We start from the raw sequence: 21,832 nt of genomic DNA, 5'->3' as shown, positions 1-21,832 counted from the left end.
GATCGTAATGCTTCTGGTAACATGAAGCATTGCTGACGTTTTAAAATTTCTACTGTCCTTGCGTGATTGCCATGAACATAATTAAGATGCTTCTTTTCATTTCGTATATGTTTCGTATATTCTTATTGACCAGCAACTGTTTACTTTCTATCTTTTTGTGCAGATAGGGATATCCATTTCACCTTGTTGCTATTGTGACCTTTTGGTGAACTGCACAAAACACTTTTTTTGGAATGAGTGTCTTGTGCAGTTCAACTAAAATGTCACGTGGGCAACATCTCTCAATTTTGGTGGAACTGCACAAAATGGTGATTGGAGTTTCCAAAATCTCCATCAAGTTCTGCTGGTAATCTCATGCAACATTTTATTAGACTTTGCAAGATGAGCCGTCACTGTCACCACAATGGCACTTTATTTTAGTGGAACTACACAAAAGGATAAGAAAATTATAGTTGCACCTTACATGAGCCGGACAGCCAACCTTAATGTTCCTCAATTTTAGTGCAACTACTAAAGAAGAACCTGCCAGCTCACGAGAGCAAGTACTTCTTGCTAGCTGAATGATGCAATCTTTGCTTCATTTCAGGTGAACTGCAGAAAAAGGCGCATGAATTGAATCATGGAACTCCAGGCAGGCCTCATCCTAGTGGAGCTGCAGGTTGAGTAAAGGAGGCCACTATTAAAGTGAAATCATGCTCTCCTGGTTTATGGTGTGCAAACAGGAATACTCAACTACAGATGTTGTGACGGTTAAGAGCATTCGCCAAATTCTTCGATTGTATGACATGGCTAGCCAAGATGGATTTAATCCCGATATTCACTTTATCAAAAGGCTCTAATGGGTTGGTTCTGAATCTTGCAAGCTGGGAATCAATGAGATGTGTAGGCATCTTTGTTGTACTTATTATTTGAATCCTATTTGTTGGTTCTGAATCTTGCAAGCTGGGAATCAATGAGATGTGTAGGCATCTTTGTTGTACTTATTATTTGGATCTTATTTGTTGGTTCTGAATCTTGCAAGCTGGGAATCAATGAGATGTGTAGGCATCTTTGGTGTACTTATTATTTGGATCTTATTTGTTGGTTCTGAATCTTGCAAGCTGGGAATCAATGAGATGTGTAGGCATCTTTGTTGTACTTATTATTTGGATCTTATTTGTTGCTTCTGAATCTTGCAAGCTGGAAACGCGGCATGATGATGCAGAGGACAACAACCATAACAAACAGTTCAAACTTGGTAGTATTATCTTTGTGAAAGTGCGACAAATGTGCTGATCGTGTGCGTCCTGAGAATAATAATTCTAATTGTTGTGCATGTTGATCCTGTGGCACTGATAGAACGAGCCAATGCATTGCTTGTTTTAAGTATAAATTTCTATTAAAGCTAATTAAATTTAAGTAAAGTGGCCACTAACTCCTGTTATTACATGACCAATACAGACCCGCTCGTGAACCGACATGTGGCCGGAGTAGGTTTCTTAATGGAGGCATTTGAATGCGCCGAGGGTGCATCTTCTGCCGGGCGTGCAGCGGACGAGGGAGGGGTAGTAACTGTTGTCGCCTGTACACACTCAGTTTACTGTTGAATCCAGTTCCCCAATAGCTGAAAAATGAACTGCTGTCGTTGCCTACACACTCGTTCACTTGAAGAGACTCCAATGGCGATCCGAGGGGTGAGCCTGCTGGATATGGACTTCAGCAAGGAGTTCCCCTTTGAGTTCGCCGTTCAGTCCTATGGCTGCACCAAGTTGAATGTGATGTACACCAACGATCTAGACTCGGTGAAGCTCTGCCTCGCCGAGTTCAAGCAGTACCTACACGACGAGAAAGCACAAGGTTGCAGGACTAGACCTTGTGCCCATCCATTCTTCTCCTGACAGGGACCAGCGGATCGCCGTCGCCCAGCTATGTGTGCGGGACGAGGTTCTCATCTACCACTTTTGTAGGGCCATCAGAGGTTCTGGAGCATTCGCCTATTTCATCGGCAGTGCCGACTTCACCTTCGCTACGGTGGAGAGAAGGAAGAACGCGACGATTCGGCCATCTGGTGCAACAAGCTTGTCGACATCCAGAAGCAATACAAGATCATCAGCAACGGGCAGGAGAAGGACTCCGTGGTTGACCTCGCCGAGACCATCATCGACCCCTGATACGCCAACATGAAAGAAGACAACGATACCAAGGACCTGAACACGTGAGAGGTACCTCTGAATCTAGCCTACATAACCTACGAGGCCAAGGACGCATACGCATGCTACGACATGTACAGGCAGATCTTGGACATGAGGGCGTGTTTGCTTCCCGTAACCGACGAGTACACGGACAACCGCAGCGTCATGATCAAGCGTGCCAGGAAGGTCTATATGTTGTACTTTATCTGTTTATAAGCACCTTTATCATCTGAGTGTTTCATGCATTAGCCTAAGTGTCGTAATTATCTGTTTTGTTCGGAATTTTTCTTTTAAGAACCCATTAACCTGTTTGCTTTTTTAGTGGCTATTTGCTTATGTATGTAAGTAGTTCACTTGTCCGTTAAAAAAACTAGTTCACTCGGCTGCCATGCTTTGAATCTCCTTCCTCCCAACATATTCCCCTCCTCAGGTGGACCCAGCAGGTCTCGTACACAGACATATGGGACCAACCACCTATCCATTTGTATTTCTTTATTTTGTTCAATCTTTCGTCCTCTTCCTATACAGCCCAGTTCTATTTTTCGTTTTCATTAATCCTATATCTGAATTTTCTCCCACTTTCTTTTTCGATGTAAACTGAGTTTTCTCCCAGTACTTTTCCCTAGAACCAACTCAATTGTCCCACGTCTAGCCTAAAAAATAATAATACCCCACGTACTATTAACTCATCAAATTTAAATCATATTTTATTTCGTAAGTTGAAAGTTCTTACAAAATAATAATAATAATTGTTTATATATAACTTGGCAAGTTAACTCCTAGTGATTGCGTACATAAGCTTGCAAAGATTTTACTGACCAATGCAGTAATAGACGTGCAATCATGTGTTTATGTTTTTATAACATTTCTCCGTCTAGCCCAACATGATATTTTCACCCAGCCCAGCAAGTCTGCGGATTTCGAGAAAAATGCAAATGGGCTTTAAATTCTACCATACATATAAACGGGCTGCATAGATGCTACATCATTGTTTCACCCAGCCCACCAAATGGACTAAAAAAACAAATGGACTGGCTGACATGTGGGCCAGTAGGTCGAAGCCTAAGAAGGCGTTGGATTTACATCCAACGGCCGGCATTCTTCTTCAATCTCTCGTCTTCTTCCCCCAGCACTGCCGGGACCGCCTGCTCCAGCCTCCGGCGTCCAGCGGCGTTGTTTTGCGCTCCTCAGCGAAACGCTACCCCGCCGACCGCCAGGCCATCCCTCCACTCCGCACCTCCTGTTATTCTCTACCGAGTGTAGGCCCACCCCGCACCCGAACCAGCCAAGTTTCCCACTCCTCTCCGTCTGCAACTCCACTGCCGCGTCTTCCCCATCTCCGGGTCGTTCCAGTCTGGGGCCTCGCCGTTGTCCACCGCCTCGGTGCGCTCGGCGCGGCGTGGTCAACCACTACAAGAAATATGTCAACTAGTGACCTTCTGTCAGTGACCCTGGAAGAATTGGTCATAGATCTACGACCATTTGAGACCAATTGGTCAAAAGCTGCTCGGGGGGCTCCAAACCCTCAACTATATATACCATTTTGGCCATAAAGGTCGTAATTTCCTTACACGAAATGGTCATAAAGCAGACAACATTGATCCGCTGCCTTATTTATAGCTGATCACGGCCAATATAGATGGTCATAACCTTGTAAGTTGTGGTGGATTGCTATGACTAGGCGCCACCTCATCATTTTTGTCTATGTGTCATGTCCATGTGTCAATTTTTGCCCTAGGTTGTGAAGCAACCTATATTTCTGTCATTCCCAAGATTCCCAAAAAAATTGGGCATTCTTTACTATCCAAATCATTGCCTCATGACAATATTCAACTCCATTTGCCTGGTAAATCTTCCTCGGCAAATTTCCAAAGTTTTTGTTCAACTCAAACTGTTGTGAAGGAAGTACTAGCTAGGCTATCCTAATGAGCTAAATTTTTGCCACATCTTCTATTTCCCAAATCATTGCTCTCCACAAAATTTGAGCCCCATCTAACAATACATGTGAGTGTGGCTTCAACATTCATATTTTTGTCCAGTGTGGTACGTTGCAAAGCAAGTGACACCTAGGATCCTCCATTTGAGCTGCAAATTTTCCAAGATAGTGTCCTTAGTAGATGACCATCCTCAGCCAAAACTCAGGCCCATTGGCCATGTGCATTTCCCGTACCACTAATCAAACACTTGGGTGCTAATTCATGTTTGAGCATTGTTCGGTCTCCTCGTGAGATTCTTCTGTTGTTATTTTCTTCCAAGCATCTACCTGGGGAGTGCCAAACCTACTAGACATGCCTAGGCTTCCCAGAACGCATGGCAACGCCACGGTGACGCGATGACCACGCGGCGGGCATGCGAGTCTACGCGCTTTGGAGTTGGGGCCCTGGGCCACCGTCCAAACCTCAACGTATCACCACCAAACCATGTATTTATGCTTAAATAGATACTTATGTACCTACAAATTATTTTTGGAAAAAATAAAGAGCAAACTATAAGGCAGCTGCAGTTCAAATTTGACCCGCTTCCTACTGAATCGACGAAAATTTGTCTTTTTCACCAGAGGTGGATAAATTTTTTTACACCCAACCATTTTGTCAATTGTGCATTAAACATGGCCTAGTATTTTATAAAATTGATTTGGTCCGTTTTTGCAACAATTATTTGGTAGTTCCTTCACAAAAACCTCATTTCGGGCTCTCGAAAATTGGAAAATGAATTTTCCATGCAAAGAAAATGAAAACTCCCTTAGGCAACATTGTTTGGAATTCCAAGATGCACCCTTGTGCACAATATGAGATCATTTGAACAAACTATGCCACGAATGTGGCCATAAGATTGATCATTTGGCTTGGAAGTCATGAATCTTCACGCATGATAGCTCATTTCTGAGAACACTTTTTTAAAATAATTGCCGTATTACAAGTTTATTATTTTTTCTAGAAACTTGGTCACATATAATGACACAATGCGAAGGTTTTCCAATTTTTTGATTTTTTTGATTTTTTTATGCACGTTTGAAAATGCGGTCAAAACGGCGGGCTTGACCGATCCTAGCTAGTGGTTGAATCTTGGAAAACTTTTGATATTTCTATGACTAAATAGATACTTATGTACCTAAAAATGATTTTTGCAAAAAATAAATAGCAAACTATGAGGCAGCTGCAGTTCAAATTTGACCCGCTTCCTACTCAATCGGCAGAAATTTGTCTTTTTCACCAAAGGTGGATCAAAGCTTTTGACACCCAACCATTTGGTCAATTGTGCATTAAATATGGCCTAGTATTTTATAAAATTGATTTGCTACAATTTTGCAACAAATATATGGTAGGTCCTTCACAAAAAAACTCATTTTGGGCACTCGAAAAATGGAAAATGAATTCTCCGTCCAAAGAAAATGTAAACTTCCATAGGCAACATTGTTTGTCATTACAATACGCACCCTTGTGCACAATATGAGACCATTTAAACAAACTATGTCATGAGTGTGGCCATAAGATTGAGCATTTGGGTTGAAAGCCATGAATCTTCACACATGATAGCTCATTTATGAGAACACTTTTTCTAAAATAATTGTCATATTACAAGTTTATTATTTTTCCAGGTAACTTGGTCACATATAATGACACAAATGCGAAGGTTTTCCAATTTTTCAATTTTTTTAATTTTGTATGCACGTTTCAAACTGCGGTCAAAACAACGGGAATGACCGTTCCTAGCTAGTGGTTAAATCTTGGATTTTTTTGTGTTTCTCTGATTAAATAGATACTTAAGTATCTAAAAATAATTTTTTCAAAAAATAAGGAGCAAACTATGAGGCAGTTGCAGTTCAAATTTGACCCGTTTCCAACTGAATCGACAGAAATTGTCTTTTTCACGAGAGGTGGATAAAAGCTTCGGACACCCGACCATTTTGTCAATTGTGCATTAAATATGTCCTAGTATTTTCGAAAAATGACGCGATCTAATTTTGCAACAAATATATGATAGGTCCTTCATAAAAATACCCATTTTGAGCACTCAAAAAATGGAAAATGATTTTTGTGTGCAATGCAAATGAAGACCACAAAATCATCATTGTTTGAAATCCTAAGATACACATATGTGCACAATACTGGGTCATTTAAACATACACCATCACTAAACAGTATAACTCAACTAGCTAGGAGCCTTCACAGTGATTAAGGATCCTAAACCGTCCGATTCATTTTATGAACGCATCAGATCAATCCATCCTCCTACAACATTCGTTTGCGCCTCGTTCGCTCGCCCAAGCCGGCCAAAGTCGAACCAAACGTCAAAAGGGCTGCTGCTCCGCAGGTTTATTTTGACGCCTTCGGATGCACCGGGCTGTCGTGGGCCCTAAGGCCACGTGGTAACTTCTTTTTCCTTGAGTGCGATCGGGCTCCCGATCCTTGGCGCTGCAGCCATATCTCCGTGATATTTTTTTCGGGGTATATCTTCATGATTAATGGTGCAAAAAGGAGCGCTACAGCTTTGGCTAGCTATGGTTCGACTGCATTATTCCTTGTTACTTTTATTTCTCTACTACGCAGGATCTATGATTGCAAGGCTACAATGGACGATGACGCGTACCACACAGATATAATCCACCACTTATTCAAATGCCATGGCAAATGATTTTTTACCATGAATGCGTCAGCAAATGTTATGCATAGACAAAAAAAAATTGCACAATGACATTCCAGTGCTGACTTAGATGGCATTGTTACCCGTGTCAATTTTGCAGCTTATACCTAAAGTTTCAATAATGCCCAATCTTCTATATTGAAGTATAGGACTAAATGTTTTTTCTCTCCCTTTCTATGATGTCGAGATTTTTTCATATATATGTACTGTTCTCCCAATAAAATGCATGGGCGCTGCAACGCGCGCCTTTATGTTCTAGTGAAGCTAATATGTTGAGTGTTTATCCGAAATAAGAGGGAAAGTATAAAAAAAACAAGAGAAAAAAACACAATCACATATGCTAGATTCTGATTGATGGAACCATCTGTCACACGGATCGATGACATGGCAACATCCATCCATCTGCTAGCAATCCAACCATCCATCCATCAGAAGAAACCCGCCGCACCAAACCCTACCCAGATCACTCACCTCTCCTCCCTTCCTCCCGCAGCCTCCCTCTCTCTCTCCCCGATCCAGATCGACGCCACCACCCCTCTCTAACACTACCTTCCCGTCGCCGGCGGCGGCGCCCTCCTTCCCTCGCCCTCTCCTCCTCCCCTCCTCCCCTCCTCATGGGCGTCTCCACCATGCCACGAATCCCCGCGACCCACCCCATCTTCGTGCCTGCCTCGGCAACCACCTCCGCCGCACGTCAGAGTCCCATCCGTGTCCGCGCCGGCTCCGTCTCCATCTCCTTTCATGGGAGGTGACCCGCACCCGGCCCCGCGGCGGGGGAGGGGCGGCGGCGGCCTCTTGTAGATCCCATCGGGATCCCGTCCGGATCACGGCCAGCACATTTGGGACGCCGATACGAAGCTCGTCCGCCTCAACAGCACCAGCAGCGGCGGTGACGCTGACCGGCCCAAGGAGGAGCAGGGCAGCGGCAGGAAGGGCGCGCCCAAGTACCGGGTGGTGCTGGTCTGCATGGTCGCCGCCGGCGTGCAGTTTGGCTGGGTGATGCAGCTCTCCCTCCTCACCCCATACATCCAGGTACCCAACGAGCATCCCTGCACCTCACTGGATCTCGCCAAAACTCCGCTTTTCTTGCTGCTCGTGGCAGGGAATACTCTCTGTTGAGTATGCCTGCGCGTTTTGGGAGGCAGGAGCCATGTATCATTCCCCTTTTTGTTACGAGTCACGCCACCGCAACTGCAAATGCGGGCTCCTAACTACATCCATGCCATGTATGATGCGTGTGACACTGGCAAGCAGTAACTCTTTACCCACGGCCTAGGTTCTATTCCTGCTGCCTGATTTACCATCTAGATCTGCCCCTGCGTGTTGCTAGGATTGACCCAGCGGCTTGTCTCCCCCGTGGTGTTTGGCATGTGAAAGATGATGATTCGAGTTCGCCAGATCCAGCGTTTAACTTCGATGTAGAGCCCTGATCCAGGCGGATGCCGCCTGTGATTTTTTGGTGTGAAAAGTACTGGGCACCAGTGTGTGATAATTCCAATGCCAATTGTGTTCAATTTAAGATACTCTTCAGATCTGAAGTATGTACTAGAGTTGCTGTTGATTCATTCATATTGCTTCAGTAAATGTTCAGTGCTGTGTTTTTTATTTTAGTACTGTTGTGCAAGTCTTGGACCTCTTGTCATCACTATGACTAGATTCAAGGAGAATTTTCTGAAAAATAGATAGAGGAATAGTTACTCTATGAAGCATTTTCACATTCTGTGAAAAATACTTCTGTGAAAAATGCAACTTCTTTGACGATGATGTAAGATTGTTCACATGCCTAAGCAAAGGAATAGTTACTCTATGAAGCATTTTCATTTTCGATGTTTGACAGCTATGTTACCCTGTTACAGATCTCAAAGAAGCAGTATCACTACGATGGATGCGGCATCTGCAGGCAAGTGCCTAATTTATGGTCATCCTTCTTTTCGTCGAAACATTTACTCTTTTGACGATGAACGTTGGAAACATTGTTCTCCTTTTTCAGAACTGGTGGCATGGACAACTTCTTCCACTGTGAACTGGTGGCATTGATACTCTACTTATCAATGGATCGATATATTAGGACGGCTGCCTTTGCTCTGATCGACAGGTTGGTCAATGAGTGCAGATCAAGTTTCCTTGTTTCTCTCTAAACACGGCAAATTGTGCAGCACTATGGCTACCACCACATGTGCATGCCACGTCAATCCCACGTGTAACCATGTGCATGCATGCCTAGACTAGATTCAGACTTTCTGTCTAGAGTTGTGGATCTCTATGTTACCCTACTTAAATCAATTATTACTACTTGGTCGTGCAACCGACATTTTCTTATCAAAACTTGCTCTTCCCTTTTACAGATTATAATTACTACTCCAGTTTTCAACAAGTAGCAGTACAAATCAAATTAGCCCAACAAACTGAGTATTTCCTTTGGCCACAGGTGCAGACAATCTGTTGTTATTTGCTTGGGGTGTTCTTCATTAAAATACAAACAGTGGCAGTTCTGAAATTCAAGCTATTGAAGAATGATGATAAAATACGTTTTTTAAACAGTGGGTTGAGGCTTAGTGTAATTGATGTACTAGTCCACTTCTTGGCGTAAAATTATAGCAGCACACATAGATATGCAATGAAATGCTTCTAGTATCTTACACATGTATATTTGACATGAATTTGTACTGCTTGGCTTAAAGTTGCAGCAACCATGTTTTCTGAATAACTATAGTTGCTTTCAAAAGTTGCAATTTATTGGCGATGTTACCTTATTATTTGCTCTCTTTAATTGTTTTTGCAGGTCCATGACATCTCGCTGAACCACTACTGGATGTGGCGTCGACGAAGCACTACACCTGGCTTGCTCGCCGGCGCGCGCGTGCGTGCTTCAATGCACGGCGCTTCGTCGAGCTGGCCGGACCGCGGCAATCGCCGGAGCCGGAGCCGGAGGAGGCGACAAGATGCTGCTGCTGCGGCTGCGTCCTCGGAGGCAGCAGCTGCCCCTCGCCGACCTCACCAACCTCCGGCGTCCGCCATGAGCTCCGCGCAGGACCCCTTCTACATCGTCCGGGAGGAGATCCAGGGCTGGGTAATCCCCCCATCCCCATCTGCCCTCCCTCCCTCCCCTGTGCCCCTTTCTCTTCCTCTAGTTGCGAATTTTGGTATGCTGCCGCTGTTTATTTGGCTGCGCCGTGGCGTACTGTCAGCTGAAAACTGCTTCTTTATTTTCTACTCCAGTATTGTATGGAGTAGTATATAAGGACGTCTTACTGTAGTATGGCTGAGGCAGTGACCAGCTTGGTAGTTAGTACTAGCTGAGAAAATTCATGATGCTGGCTGGGAGCAAAAAATTTATAGGCTTAGTTGCTGTATTGGTTCTGTTGTTGTATGGGGATATATGCATAGATATGTAACGTGTGGGTTCCAAGCATGCTTCCGAGATTTTTTTTTAAATTTTGTTGGCTCTTGCAACACTTGGATTATTCATTAATATAACCCACCAGCGATGCTTCCATTTTAACACATGTACTAGTGTGCTAAAACTACTACTGCACCTGCTTCTTCTTAGCCTGAGTAGTACATCAGGCTTGTATTAACTTGTGTTAATTGTATTAACTTGTAGCCTAGTCACTGCAGTCACCTTGTGCTTTTATCTTCTCTGTGATGTCATTTGCCTTCGAGTCTACTTATTGAAGACCTTATGCTCGTATATCTTTTTAGTCCCTCTATTTCCATAAATGTGACACTGTTTTGTTTCTAAATACTTGACATATACAAGTTTGAGGGCATTATCCTAAACCCTTGCTATGATTGATCCATCTCCTCTACTTTGTTACTTGTGCTTAATTGAGATGTTGCTCAAGGGTAGTGTTTGGCCAGCATATATAAATGATATGGCCGCTTACTTCAATATGTGTGTTGACTCAAAACTATCAAAATATCTAGAAAGAGAGTGAACTCACTTCATAGATTCTTTAAATCTTCAATGGTTATGGTTTTTGCATTACAGATTCTTAATCTCGGCTGATTCCAGATTCTTAATCTCGGCTGATTCCAGATTCTTCCAAGTGCTAGCTAGCTCCAAAAGCAAATTGTCTTCATTTGGAAGATGCAACATTCTATCAGAATCCATTCTCCTACTCTTTTTCTTGTACTGTATGTCATCCATTGTTCAACCCTATTGGTAAGTTCTTGTAGTGTGTCGCTCTGTTCAGAAGTGCATTTTTATTTTAGGATTTGCTTCCTGTGTGGTACTGGATGGCTGAGTATTAAAACAATTTGGTTACTATCGGAAGCACTTTAATTCTCTGGAATTAAACTTGGACAAGCATGCATATATGTGTTCAATTTTTCTGGATTACGTGATGGCATTCTATGATTCTGTTTAACAACTTAAGTATATGTATGAATGTGCTCGAGTCCATGATTTATTGTTCTGTTTAACAACTTAAGTATATGTATGGATGTGCTACATTTAGATCGACCTATCATAGAAATCTGCTTAATTTGAACTGGAAGTAGATGGTACTAACAGTCAGTTTGTCTTCTAGTCCATGTCTTTGATGTACACCTGCTCTGCTGTTGTTATTTATTAATATACAGATACAGCCGTATGTATAGTCACTAACACACTTGGACTTGCCAAAACATTCATGCAGGCTTCTGGTGGACGTGGTGGTGATCCTCCTGTTAGGAGATAGAGGATGTGAGCTAAGCCGCTGTCTGGTCGAGGAAGAAAGTCGTTGTCTTTACTGGCGAAACAAATTGCTGCGGCAGCCATGCTTGTGAGCTTATGATGTGTCTCTAGTTTAGTTTGTTAGTTTGTGTGAACCGTTCTCTATGATGTATGATGTATTGCTGCTGTTAGCGGTAAATGTGATGTATGATGAGTTGACTTGATGGTTTGTTTGAGGTTGTCATTGGCATGGATTATCTCTTGTGAAGCTTACTGTTACTAATACATACACTTGCTGCTATTAGCTGTAAACATGAGTTGACTTGATGGTTCGTTTGAGGCTGTCTTGTGAAGGTTACTGCTAGTAAACATGAGTTAAACTATTACATGCACTGGGACCCATTCGACTAGTGGACCCATTTAAAAAAGGAAAATGAAATTGTTTAGACAAAATGGCCATGGCCCAACGAAAAAAAATGTTGCAATATTGGGCTTGGCCCATCTACCTGACCAAAATTAATATTAGAAAAAAACACAAATAGGCTGAATTGTTGGGCTCGGCCCATGTAAAGCGTCGAACTGGACCAGGCTGAATCTTACCAACAACCTTTTCAATTGGTCGCAATTTTGCCACGTCAGATTGCCACGTTGGATCCGACATGGCCTGGGCAGAGAGCTAGCGACCAAAACAGAAGGTCATAGAATCAACGACCTTTTGTTTTGGTCGTGGAATTCCACGACCTTCTCATAGAGAAGGTCGTTAATTTCAATTTACGACTGCCAGTTTTTGACCTTCTGTTTTTGTCACAAAAAGGTCGCAAATGAAAAATAATGACCTTTCGGTGACCAATAGTGATGGTCGCAAGTTGACATATTTCTTGTAGTGAACATACGAGATTCATCGAAAGAGGACTGTACGTGGAGAGCCTGACGGCTGGGACCCACGAGGTCCATGGTCGCACGCAAGGAAAGTTCCTCCTTATTACGCACTGTACGTGGACTGTACGTGGGAAGGGCTTCTGTATTTCGCGAAAAAACGTTCCCCCCGCTGACAGGTCGGACCCACCAGCTATATCTTCGCACACAAGGAAGTTTCTCCTTATTACGCACAAAAAAATGAATACCCCCTGCTAGCTGGGACCCACCATAGTGGGTGGCTGACTTGTGCCTACTAAGTTGACGGGGATGGAGGGCTTTGTCAACTTAGTCAATATGAACGATTCTAGCTCCAGTGACCGTACGATGTCCATCCAACGGCCATAGTGCTTCTTCAACTTCTGGTCTTCTTGCTCCAGCCGCCCAAAGCAGCGCCGGTCGTGCCGCGTGCTCCTGCCACCCGTGGCTGGCTGTGATGCCGCGGAGGCCTCACCGCCCCCTACTACTCCCACCGCTGGCCAGGGCATCCCTCTACTCACCCACATCCCCTGTTATTCTGCAGCGACGACAGCCTCACGCCGCAGCCGAACCAGTGAACCCTCGTACTCCTCTCCGCGTGGGCATCCACTGCCACGTCTTCCCCGGCTCCGCGTTGTCCCCTTCCTAGGCCTCGCCGTCATCCACCGCCTTGGTGCTCTCGGCGCGGCGTGGTCAATGTGGTCAACGACCGACTTCCATCAGAAGAGTACTGTACGTGGAGAGGCTGACAGCTGGGTCCACGGCCGCAGCTGGGTCCACGGCCACAACCCAGTTTTTTTGTGATTTGCCAAGTAAGTCGCTTTGTCAGGCCTGTTGGGCTGCAAATCTTTCAAGACGAGGAGAGCTTCATTCGGCTGGCCGAGAAAATGGCCTATCAGTAATGAGAAATGGGTTGTACATTTTTAAAACACATCAAACCGGCAATTAGTTTCAAATTTCTTTTTTTCATTTCGAGATTTTAAATTGCATTGATTTTTATGCATGGATAATTTGTTGGATTTTATATTGATATACATTTATTTATAAAATCAGTTTGAATGTGACTCGAAATTTCGGGATTAAAAACAATTCAGACCGCATCGAAATATGCAAAATTTCGTATAATTTTTTAACCGTGGCCACAATATGGGCTGTAATGCTAACAAAAAGAATATGGGCTCCAAAAAAACCTTAATAATTAGCAAATGGGCTGTAAATTATTAGAAATAATGGCAGATGGGCCGTATGCTGTTTTTCATAGATTTGAGGCTTTCCTAAAAAAAGGTTGACGCACAAGCAGTGACTGTTGGATTTCCATCCAACGGCCGTCGTGCTTCTTCAATCTCTACACTTCCTGCTCCAGCCGCTCAAACAAGCGCCGGCGGGACTGCCTGCTCCCTCCTCCCCGCGGCCCGCTGTGCTGCCGCGCAGGCCTCACCGCCCCACCGTACTCCCATCGCTGGCCTAGCCATCCCTCTACTTACCCACACCTGCTGTTATTCTCCGGCGACGGCAGACGAACCAGTAAACCCTCGTACAGTCGTAATCCCCTCCGTGTGGGAACAACTGCCGAGTCTTCCCTGCCTCCATGCCGTTCCCTTCCTAGGCCTCACCGTCGTCCACCGCCCTGGTGCTCTCGGCGCGGCCTGGTCAACGTGGTCAACTACCGACATGCATCTGAAGTGGAATGTACGTGGAGAGGCTGACAGTTGGGTCCACGGCCGCACGCAAGGAAATGCCTCCTTATTACGGGCAAAATAATGATTCCTCCACCTGACATCTGGGACCCACCGAAAGGGCCTCTGTATTTCGCGAAAAAACGTTACCGCCGCTGACAGCTTGGACCCACCAGCTATATCTTCGCACGCAAGGAAATGCCTCCTTATTACGCACAAAAAAATGAATACTCCCTCAGCTAGCTGGGACCCAGTACAGTGGCAGGCTGACTTGTGGGCCTACTAAATTGACGGGGACGGAGGGCTTTGTCAAGTTAGTCAATATGCACGATTCTAGCTCTAGTGACCATACGATGTTCGTCCAACGACCGTAGTGCTTCTTCAACCTCTGGTCTTCTTGCTCCAGCCGCCCAAACCAGCGCCGGTCGTGCCTCGTGCTCCTGCCTCCCGTGGCCGGCTGCGATGCGGCGGAGGCCTCACCGCCCCTACTACTCCCACCGCTGGCCAGGCCATCCCTCTACCCACAGCCCCTGTTATTCTGCGGCGACGGAAGCCTCACACCACAGCGAACCAGTGAACCCTCATACTCCTCTACGCGTGGTCATCCACTGCCGCGTCTTCCCCGGCTCCGCGTCGTCCCCGGCTCCGCGTCGTCCCCTTCCTAGGCCTCGCCTTCGTCCACCGCCCTGGTGCTCTCGGCGCGGCGTGGTCAACGTGGTCAAGGAACGGCTTCCATCGGACGTGGACTGTACGTGGAGAGGCTGACAGTTGGGTCCATGGCCGCAGCAAGGAAGTGCCTCCTTATTACGCGCAAAATAATTATTCCTCCACCTGACAGCGGGGACCCACCGGACGGGCCACCGTATTTCGCAAAAAAACGTTTCCCCCTGACTGCTGGGACCCACCAGCTACATCTTCGCACGCAAGGAAGTGCGTCCGGGCAAAAAAAATGATTCGCCCCCTGACTGCTGGGACCCACCACCTACATCTTCGCAGGCAAGGAAGTGCCTGACAGTCGGGACCCACCTGGTCGAAGCGTACGTAGTGTTGTCATTCTGGTCGTTGTAGAGGCGTGCACGTGTCGTAGTAGAGGCGCGCACGTAGCATGTACACGTACGTACAGCGGCCAGGGTGCAAGAAAGAAAATACGGCCACGTACGTACATACGGGCAGGGTCTCGAACGCCTACTCGCGCATACGTACGGCCAGGGCTCGTGTACAAGGCTGGGTCGGAACAGAGAAACAACGTCGTCGTCGTGTTCATGGGGAGCCAACCGGCTGGGTCGGAACGGAATGCGTCGTCGTGTTCACTGGGAGGGCTTGGATGGAACAGTCGATGGAAACGAGGCCTGGCGTACCGCAGAACGGAGGAAACGGCCTTGTGCTCGACCGGCCACATTCGAAACGGGATCCTATTCATCGGGAGGGGTCCGGCGTACCGCAAAACAAAGGAAATGGACCTCCTACGATCGAAACGGGGGTCCTGTTGATCGGGAGGGGTGTGGCGTACCGCAAAACGGAGGAAACAGACTTGTGTTGGAGCGCTACGGTCGAAACGGGGGTCCTGTTCAGCGGGAGGGGTGTGGCGTACCGCAAAACGGGACTCCACGGGATAGTGTTCATCTCCACTGCCGACCCCCTCCAGCCTCCACGGGCTACTATTCATCCACCGTCGACCTCCTCCAGGCTCCACCAGCGACTGTTCATCCACGGGCTCCTGTTCATCCAGCCTCCACCACGCGCTACTCCACCGGCTACTGTTCAACCAGCCCTCTCCACGGGCTCCTGTTCAACCACCCCTCCACGGGCTCCTGTTCATCTAGCCCTCCACCGTCTACTGTTCATCCTGCCCTCCACGGGGTGGTCCTGTTCATCCTGCCCTCCACGGGGTCCTGTTCAGCCAGCCCCAACCGGCTCGAACGATCGAGGTCCTGTTCATCTAGAGGCAACGCCACGGGGTCCTGTTCATCCACCCCCACCGGGAACTGTTCATCCAAACCCCCCAGCAATGCTCACTGTTCATCCAGTGGCAGCATCGATCGGCTTCAGTTAGCAGCAGTAACGAAGGAATCGCTCGATCGGGTTCAGTTAACAGCCATCGATCGATCGCCCGGGTTCAGTAACACGTAGCCTGCAGTGCAATCACTCGGGTTCAGTTAGAGCCAAACGCCTCGCTCGGGTTCAGTTAGAGCCCAACGCCTCGCTCACACGCGCGTACGTACGAGAGAAACGCGCATCGCTCGGCCCCCGACCACCCACCGTAACCGGGGACACCCCGATATTTTCCTCGCCCTCGCTTCTACCACGGTTTTTTTCCGTCATGGACAGCCCAAAGAATGGCATGCAGCTGTGTCTCCGGCCCGCCTAGGACGAAAAGCCCATTTTCTGTCATGAATTTTTGTCATAGAAGTAGGAGCCCACCACATCTATGATGATACCGGGTTTTGTCACAATTATCGTCATAGAAGTGTCATATGTATGACAGAAAAGATTTTCGTTCGGCCCAAAATGTCACGGATGTGTCTTTTTTTTTGTAGTGTACGCATAAAACCTGGCTCTGATACCACTGTTGGGGAACGTAGTAATTTCAAAAAAATTCCTACGCACACACAAGATCATGGTGATGCATAGCAATGAGAGGGGAGAGTGTTGTCCACGTACCCTCGTAGACTGAAAGAGGAAGCGCTAGCACAACGCGGTTGATGTAGTCGTACGTCTTCACGATCCGACCGATCCAAGTACCGAACGTACGGCACCTCCGAGTTTATCACACATTCAGCTCGATGATGTCCCGCGAACTCCGATCCAGCAGAGCTTCACGGGAGAGTTCCGTTAGCACGACGGCGTGGTGACGGTGATGATGATGCTACCGGCGCAGGGCTTCGCCTAAGCACCGTTACGATATGATCGAGGTGGAATATGGTGGAGGGGGGCACCGCACACGGCTAAGAGATCAAGAGATCAATTGTTGTGTCTAGAGGTGCCCCCTGCCCCCGTATATAAAGGACCAGGGGGAGGAGGTGGCCGGCCAGGGGAGGGCGCGCCAGGGAGGAGTCCTACTCCCACCGGGAGTAGGACTCCCTCTTTTCCTAATTGGAGTAGGAGGGGGAAAGGAAGGGAAGGAGAGAGGGGGAAGGAAAGGGGGCGCCGCCCCCCCTCCTTGTCCAATTCGGACTAGAGGGGGAGGGGCCGCGCGGCCAGCCCTAGCCGCCCCTCCTCTTCTCCACTAAGGCCCATCTTGGCCCATTAAACTCCCCCGGGGGTTCCGGTAACCCCCCGGTACTCCGGTATATGTCTGAAACTCCCCGAAACCATTCCTGTGTCCGAACATAGTCGTCCAATATATCGATCTTTACGTCTCGACCATTTCGAGACTCCTCATCACGTCTGTGATCACATCCGGGACTCCGATCAACCTTCGGTACATCAAAACACAAAAACTCATAATACAATCATCACCGAAACTTTAAGCGTGCGGATCCTACCGGTTCGAGAACTATGTAGACATGACCGAGACACGTCTCCGGCCAATAACCAATAGCGGAACCTGGATGCTCATATTGGCTCCTACATATTCTATGAAGATCTTTATCAGTCAAACCGCATAACAACATACGTTGTTCCCTTTGTCATCGGTATGTTACTTGCGCGAGATTCGATCGTCGGTATCTCAATACCTAGTTCAATCTCGTTACCGGCAAGTCTCTTTACTCGTTCCGTAATACATCATCTCGCAACTAACTCATTAGTTACAATGCTTGCAAGGCCTATAGTGATGTGCATTACCGAGTGGGCCCAGAGATACCTCTCCGACAATCGGAGTGACAAATCCTAATCTCGAAATACGCCAACCCAACAAGTACTTTCGGAGACACCTGTAGAGCACCTTTATAATCACCCAGTTATGTTGTGATGTTTGGTAGCACATAAAGTGTTCCTCCGGTAAACGGGAGTTGCATAATCTCATAGTCATAGGAACATGTATAAGTCATGAATAAAGCAATAGCAACATATTAAACGATCAAGTGCTAAGCTAACGGAATGGGTCAAGTCAATCACATCATTCTCCTAATGATGTGATCCCGTTAATCAAATGACAACTAATGTATGGCCAGGAAACATAACCATCTTTGATTAACGAGCTAGTCAAGTAGAGGCATACTAGTGACACTCTGTTTGTCTATGTATTCACACATGTACTAAGTTTCCGGTTAATACAATTCTAGCATGAATAATAAACATTTATCATGATATAAGGAAATATAAATAACAACTTTATTATTGCCTCTAGGGCATATTTCCTTCACCCAGAGCCAGCCAGTCAAGTCAGATGACAAAGTTAGTGGGAACAATCAATAAAGGAAAAAGGATACCTTCTTTAAGGTCAGATATATTCACACTTGTTCCCTGAGCAACCAAATCTCGAGTACGAGATTTCTTTAAGGGGGGGAAGGTTTGTCACAGCCTGACTTTTGGCCCTTTCTTTTTCTTTTGATTTTATGAGATTTTTGCTTGAGTTTTCTTTTTCCTTGGCTATGTGGTCTGGAAATTGAAGAAGATGACCTCTTCTTTCTTTCCAGAGTGGCTTGTCATCCTCATATCCTTCCCAAAACCTTGCAATTTCCATCTTGGACCAACCTCAATATTCTTTTCCTTGGAATATTCCTTTTTCTATTAAAAGGAATAATCCTTTTTGTCCTAGGTTGTGAAACAACCTATATTTCCATCACCCCTAAAATTCCCAAATAATTCTCATAAATTGTTTGGGTCATATATTCCTCAAATATGGAAAAATATTTCATTTTCCATGTTCCTCATCATGCTCAATTAATTCATTTCCTATTCTGTCCTGAATGGCAGATTGTGAAGCAAGTGCCATTTACCTTTGTCCAATTGGCCCCAAACTTTTTGTACATCTTTTCATGTCTAAATAATTGCCTCATGCCAAAGTTCAAATTAATTGGTCTAGTAAATATTCCTGAGCAATTTTTCAAAGTTCCTGTCTGAGGGAATTGTTTGTGAAGGAAGTGCTAGCTAGGTTAACCCAATTGAGTTGAAATTTTGCATGGTCCTTCATAGCATCAGATCAAAGCCCTCCTCAAGATTTGAGCTCATGCAATGCATCCATGTGATCTGAGCATCAATTCTTTGTTTCTGTCCAAATTTTTAGTTAGTGAAGCAAGTATATTTTATATTGCTCCATTATGGCTGAAAATTTTCCTAGACCTTCTCCTACCCATATAACCTATCTCCACAAAATTTGGGATCATTTCCTCTAGCCATTTTCCCTCAGGATTTTTCCCAAGTTTCTGTCCAGAGAGGTGCTGTATGAAGGAAGTACCATGTTGGCTTGGCCAAATGGCATGAAATTTTTATAGCACTCTCATATGATCAAATCACCTGCCATGTCCATGTTCAGCTTAATTCATCACTCCTAGTGAGTGCTTCTTTCTGTTTTTGATTCAGGACCAGATTAATTAGTTGTAAAGCAACTATATTAATTAGTGGTCTAAATCCCTCCAAACTTCACAGTATTCTTGTCCTTCCTATCATCAACACACTAGACAACTCATTTGGCTCCAAGCTCTTCGCTGTTGATCACTGTAACCTGATTCAGTTTGATACATCAATCTTCAGAGGAGTAATCCCATTGATCCAGAGCTCATTTATTTGATCCATCACTTCTCTCAGGCTCAGTGATGCAGGGACTAATCACCAGACATATCACGGCAGCCTCTAGAGCCTTCTTGATGCCATCCTGCGCGGTGACCACCGTTTTGGCATGCTCTGGGCGTGTCCAGAGCGTCGTTTTGCTTGGGCCCCTCTCCTGCTCGTCATCCCAGGGAGAACGGGCATGTCTACCAGCTCACCCTCGTCGTCGCCGTCCTCCTAGACCTCTCTCCCCGTCCGGAAACCTCCTCGCTGGCGCCCGTCGTTGCGCGCCCACGGGAAACCTGTAGCCGACCATCTCTGTTCGCGTCGTGGCTTCTTCCTCCTCGTGTCCTCGAGCATAGCTCGTCTCCATGACCTCTGCGCCTCGTCCGCTTATCCCTCGTCGCCTTCCCGCGCCCTCCCGTGACTGCTGCTCGTCGCTAGAGCTTTGGCTGAGCCCTCACGGCGGCACCCGAGCCAACCGCCTTGCCGCGGCTATTTAAACCCTCCCCGAGGTGCCCCGACCTCACCAGCAGCCTCACCACTCCTCTCCAGACCTCCTAGCCTCGCCCCGAGCTCCAGAGCGTCTCCCCGCCTCTCTCTGCCGCCATGGCCGCCGCGAACTCCCTCCTAAATTAGCTTGAGTCCGAGCCTCCCTCTCCTTCCTTCCACCTCCAGTAGACCGCACGGAGCATCCCGAGCCTCCCCACAGCTCCTACTTCTCCTCGGGTGGCCTGGAGCGCCAAGTCCACCAATGCCCGACGCTGTTGTCCGCCATCCTCAAAACTGCCTTCGCCTCGGTGCTCCTCGGTGGTCGTGCCCTACGCCATCAGATGTGTCAATTCTTCCCGAGCACGTCGGTGTGCCGAGCTCCGCGGGAAATAGCCGGAGTCGCCGAGACTCGCCGTCGAGGTGGCCGGCCTCGCCTCTATCTCTCTCGAGCATGGGAGGAAGAAGAAGGAACGAGGGAGGAGAGAGAGTCAATGGCGGGCCCCACCTGTAAGTGACACAGGAGCGCGGCCCCGCCACTTCCCACGTGGGTAAGTGGAAGCGTACTTCTGAAAGTACGTTTTCCCGCGGAGTAGGCGTATTCCGCCTCTGCTTTATCCAAAAATGCGCTTTCCCTATTCTGAAAACGTATTCTGAGCATTGCGCTTTCTGATTTTCCAGCTAGGGGCCTGTTTGTAGAGTTATTTTTACAAATTGGTCCCTGAACTTCGTCGGGCTATAACTTTTTGCTCGAGACTCCGATTGAGGTGAATCCAATGCCCACGTCTTCGTCTCGTCAAGCCCGTTCTGTTCCAATCATTTTCACTATGGTTTGACATACTGGAAATGACCATTTTTCCCTTGCCCCTAATCAGCCCCCTTCGAGAGAGAAACCTTTCCGGCGATTCCTTCCGCGATCGTTCCGCACTTCACTCTGGTGTATTCTTCACCCCCAGGCAAGCCACAACCACCATTTGCATGAGGGCCATGCAGTAGCCATGGTTTTTAACTTGAACATTTAATAACTGTCTGTTTGTCTATCTGTAACTGTTATCGTTGTTTCGGTACTGCTTATACTTTCATGTTCACCTTCGTGCTATGTTTCGATGCATCTGGTTATCATTTTTCTTGTTGGTATTAATTTCATATGTCATGCTTGGTAGTAGTACCTGTTGGTGTTGGTTGTGCTTTGGTGCATGACAATCGTCTGTTACCGAGTACCGTGGGTGTGCATATTCCTTTGCATCTAGCTGGTTACATGAGTACGTGGTAGTATTGCAGTTATGTTCTTGCATGGTATTCATTGTTGATTCTAATGGTTATGCTATGCTTATGAGTAGTGTTATGCTTGTGATATTCATGCTCGTTAGTATGCCATGCTCATCTGGATAAATGATTCACTGTTGTTATGCTTAAGGTTTATGTTGCATCCATGCTTATGTTGATATCGTGCTCATGCACTATAGTTGCATCATGTATATTTTCATATGACTCAGCTTATTGCATTCAAGTTTAACCAGACTTAATTGAACTTGAACAACTTTTGGCTGAGTCATGGTGCCACCATATCGAGCTGACCAGTGCAACCACATTTGCCTTTTATGGGGAGGTCCTAACTGGGTCTATTGTCATGCCTCTCGCCGGTGCCT

The 21,832-nt window shown here is 46.5% G+C and overlaps 1 long non-coding RNA gene across 2 annotated transcripts; it reads left to right on the top strand.

The window, feature by feature from the left end:
• Positions 1–7,244: 7,244 nt before the first annotated feature.
• On the top strand, positions 7,245–11,773 carry LOC123180376 (uncharacterized). 2 transcript variants are annotated; one of them, XR_006490917.1, is made up of 6 exons: positions 7,245–7,847; positions 8,672–8,715; positions 8,806–8,910; positions 9,598–9,885; positions 10,855–10,980; positions 11,456–11,773. It is a non-coding gene; the product is annotated as an uncharacterized lncRNA (long non-coding RNA). The 2 variants fall into 2 exon arrangements; XR_006490916.1 differs by having other exon boundaries at positions 9,598–11,773.
• The last annotated feature ends 10,059 nt before the right edge of the window (positions 11,774–21,832 follow it).

The sequence above is a fragment of the Triticum aestivum genome, chromosome 1D (assembly GCF_018294505.1).
Source record: "Triticum aestivum cultivar Chinese Spring chromosome 1D, IWGSC CS RefSeq v2.1, whole genome shotgun sequence".
In the NCBI taxonomy this organism is placed as follows: domain Eukaryota; kingdom Viridiplantae; phylum Streptophyta; class Magnoliopsida; order Poales; family Poaceae; genus Triticum; species Triticum aestivum.
The sequence above is the reverse complement of the archived record's forward strand: the minus strand, read 5'-3'. Positions and strand labels throughout refer to the sequence as shown.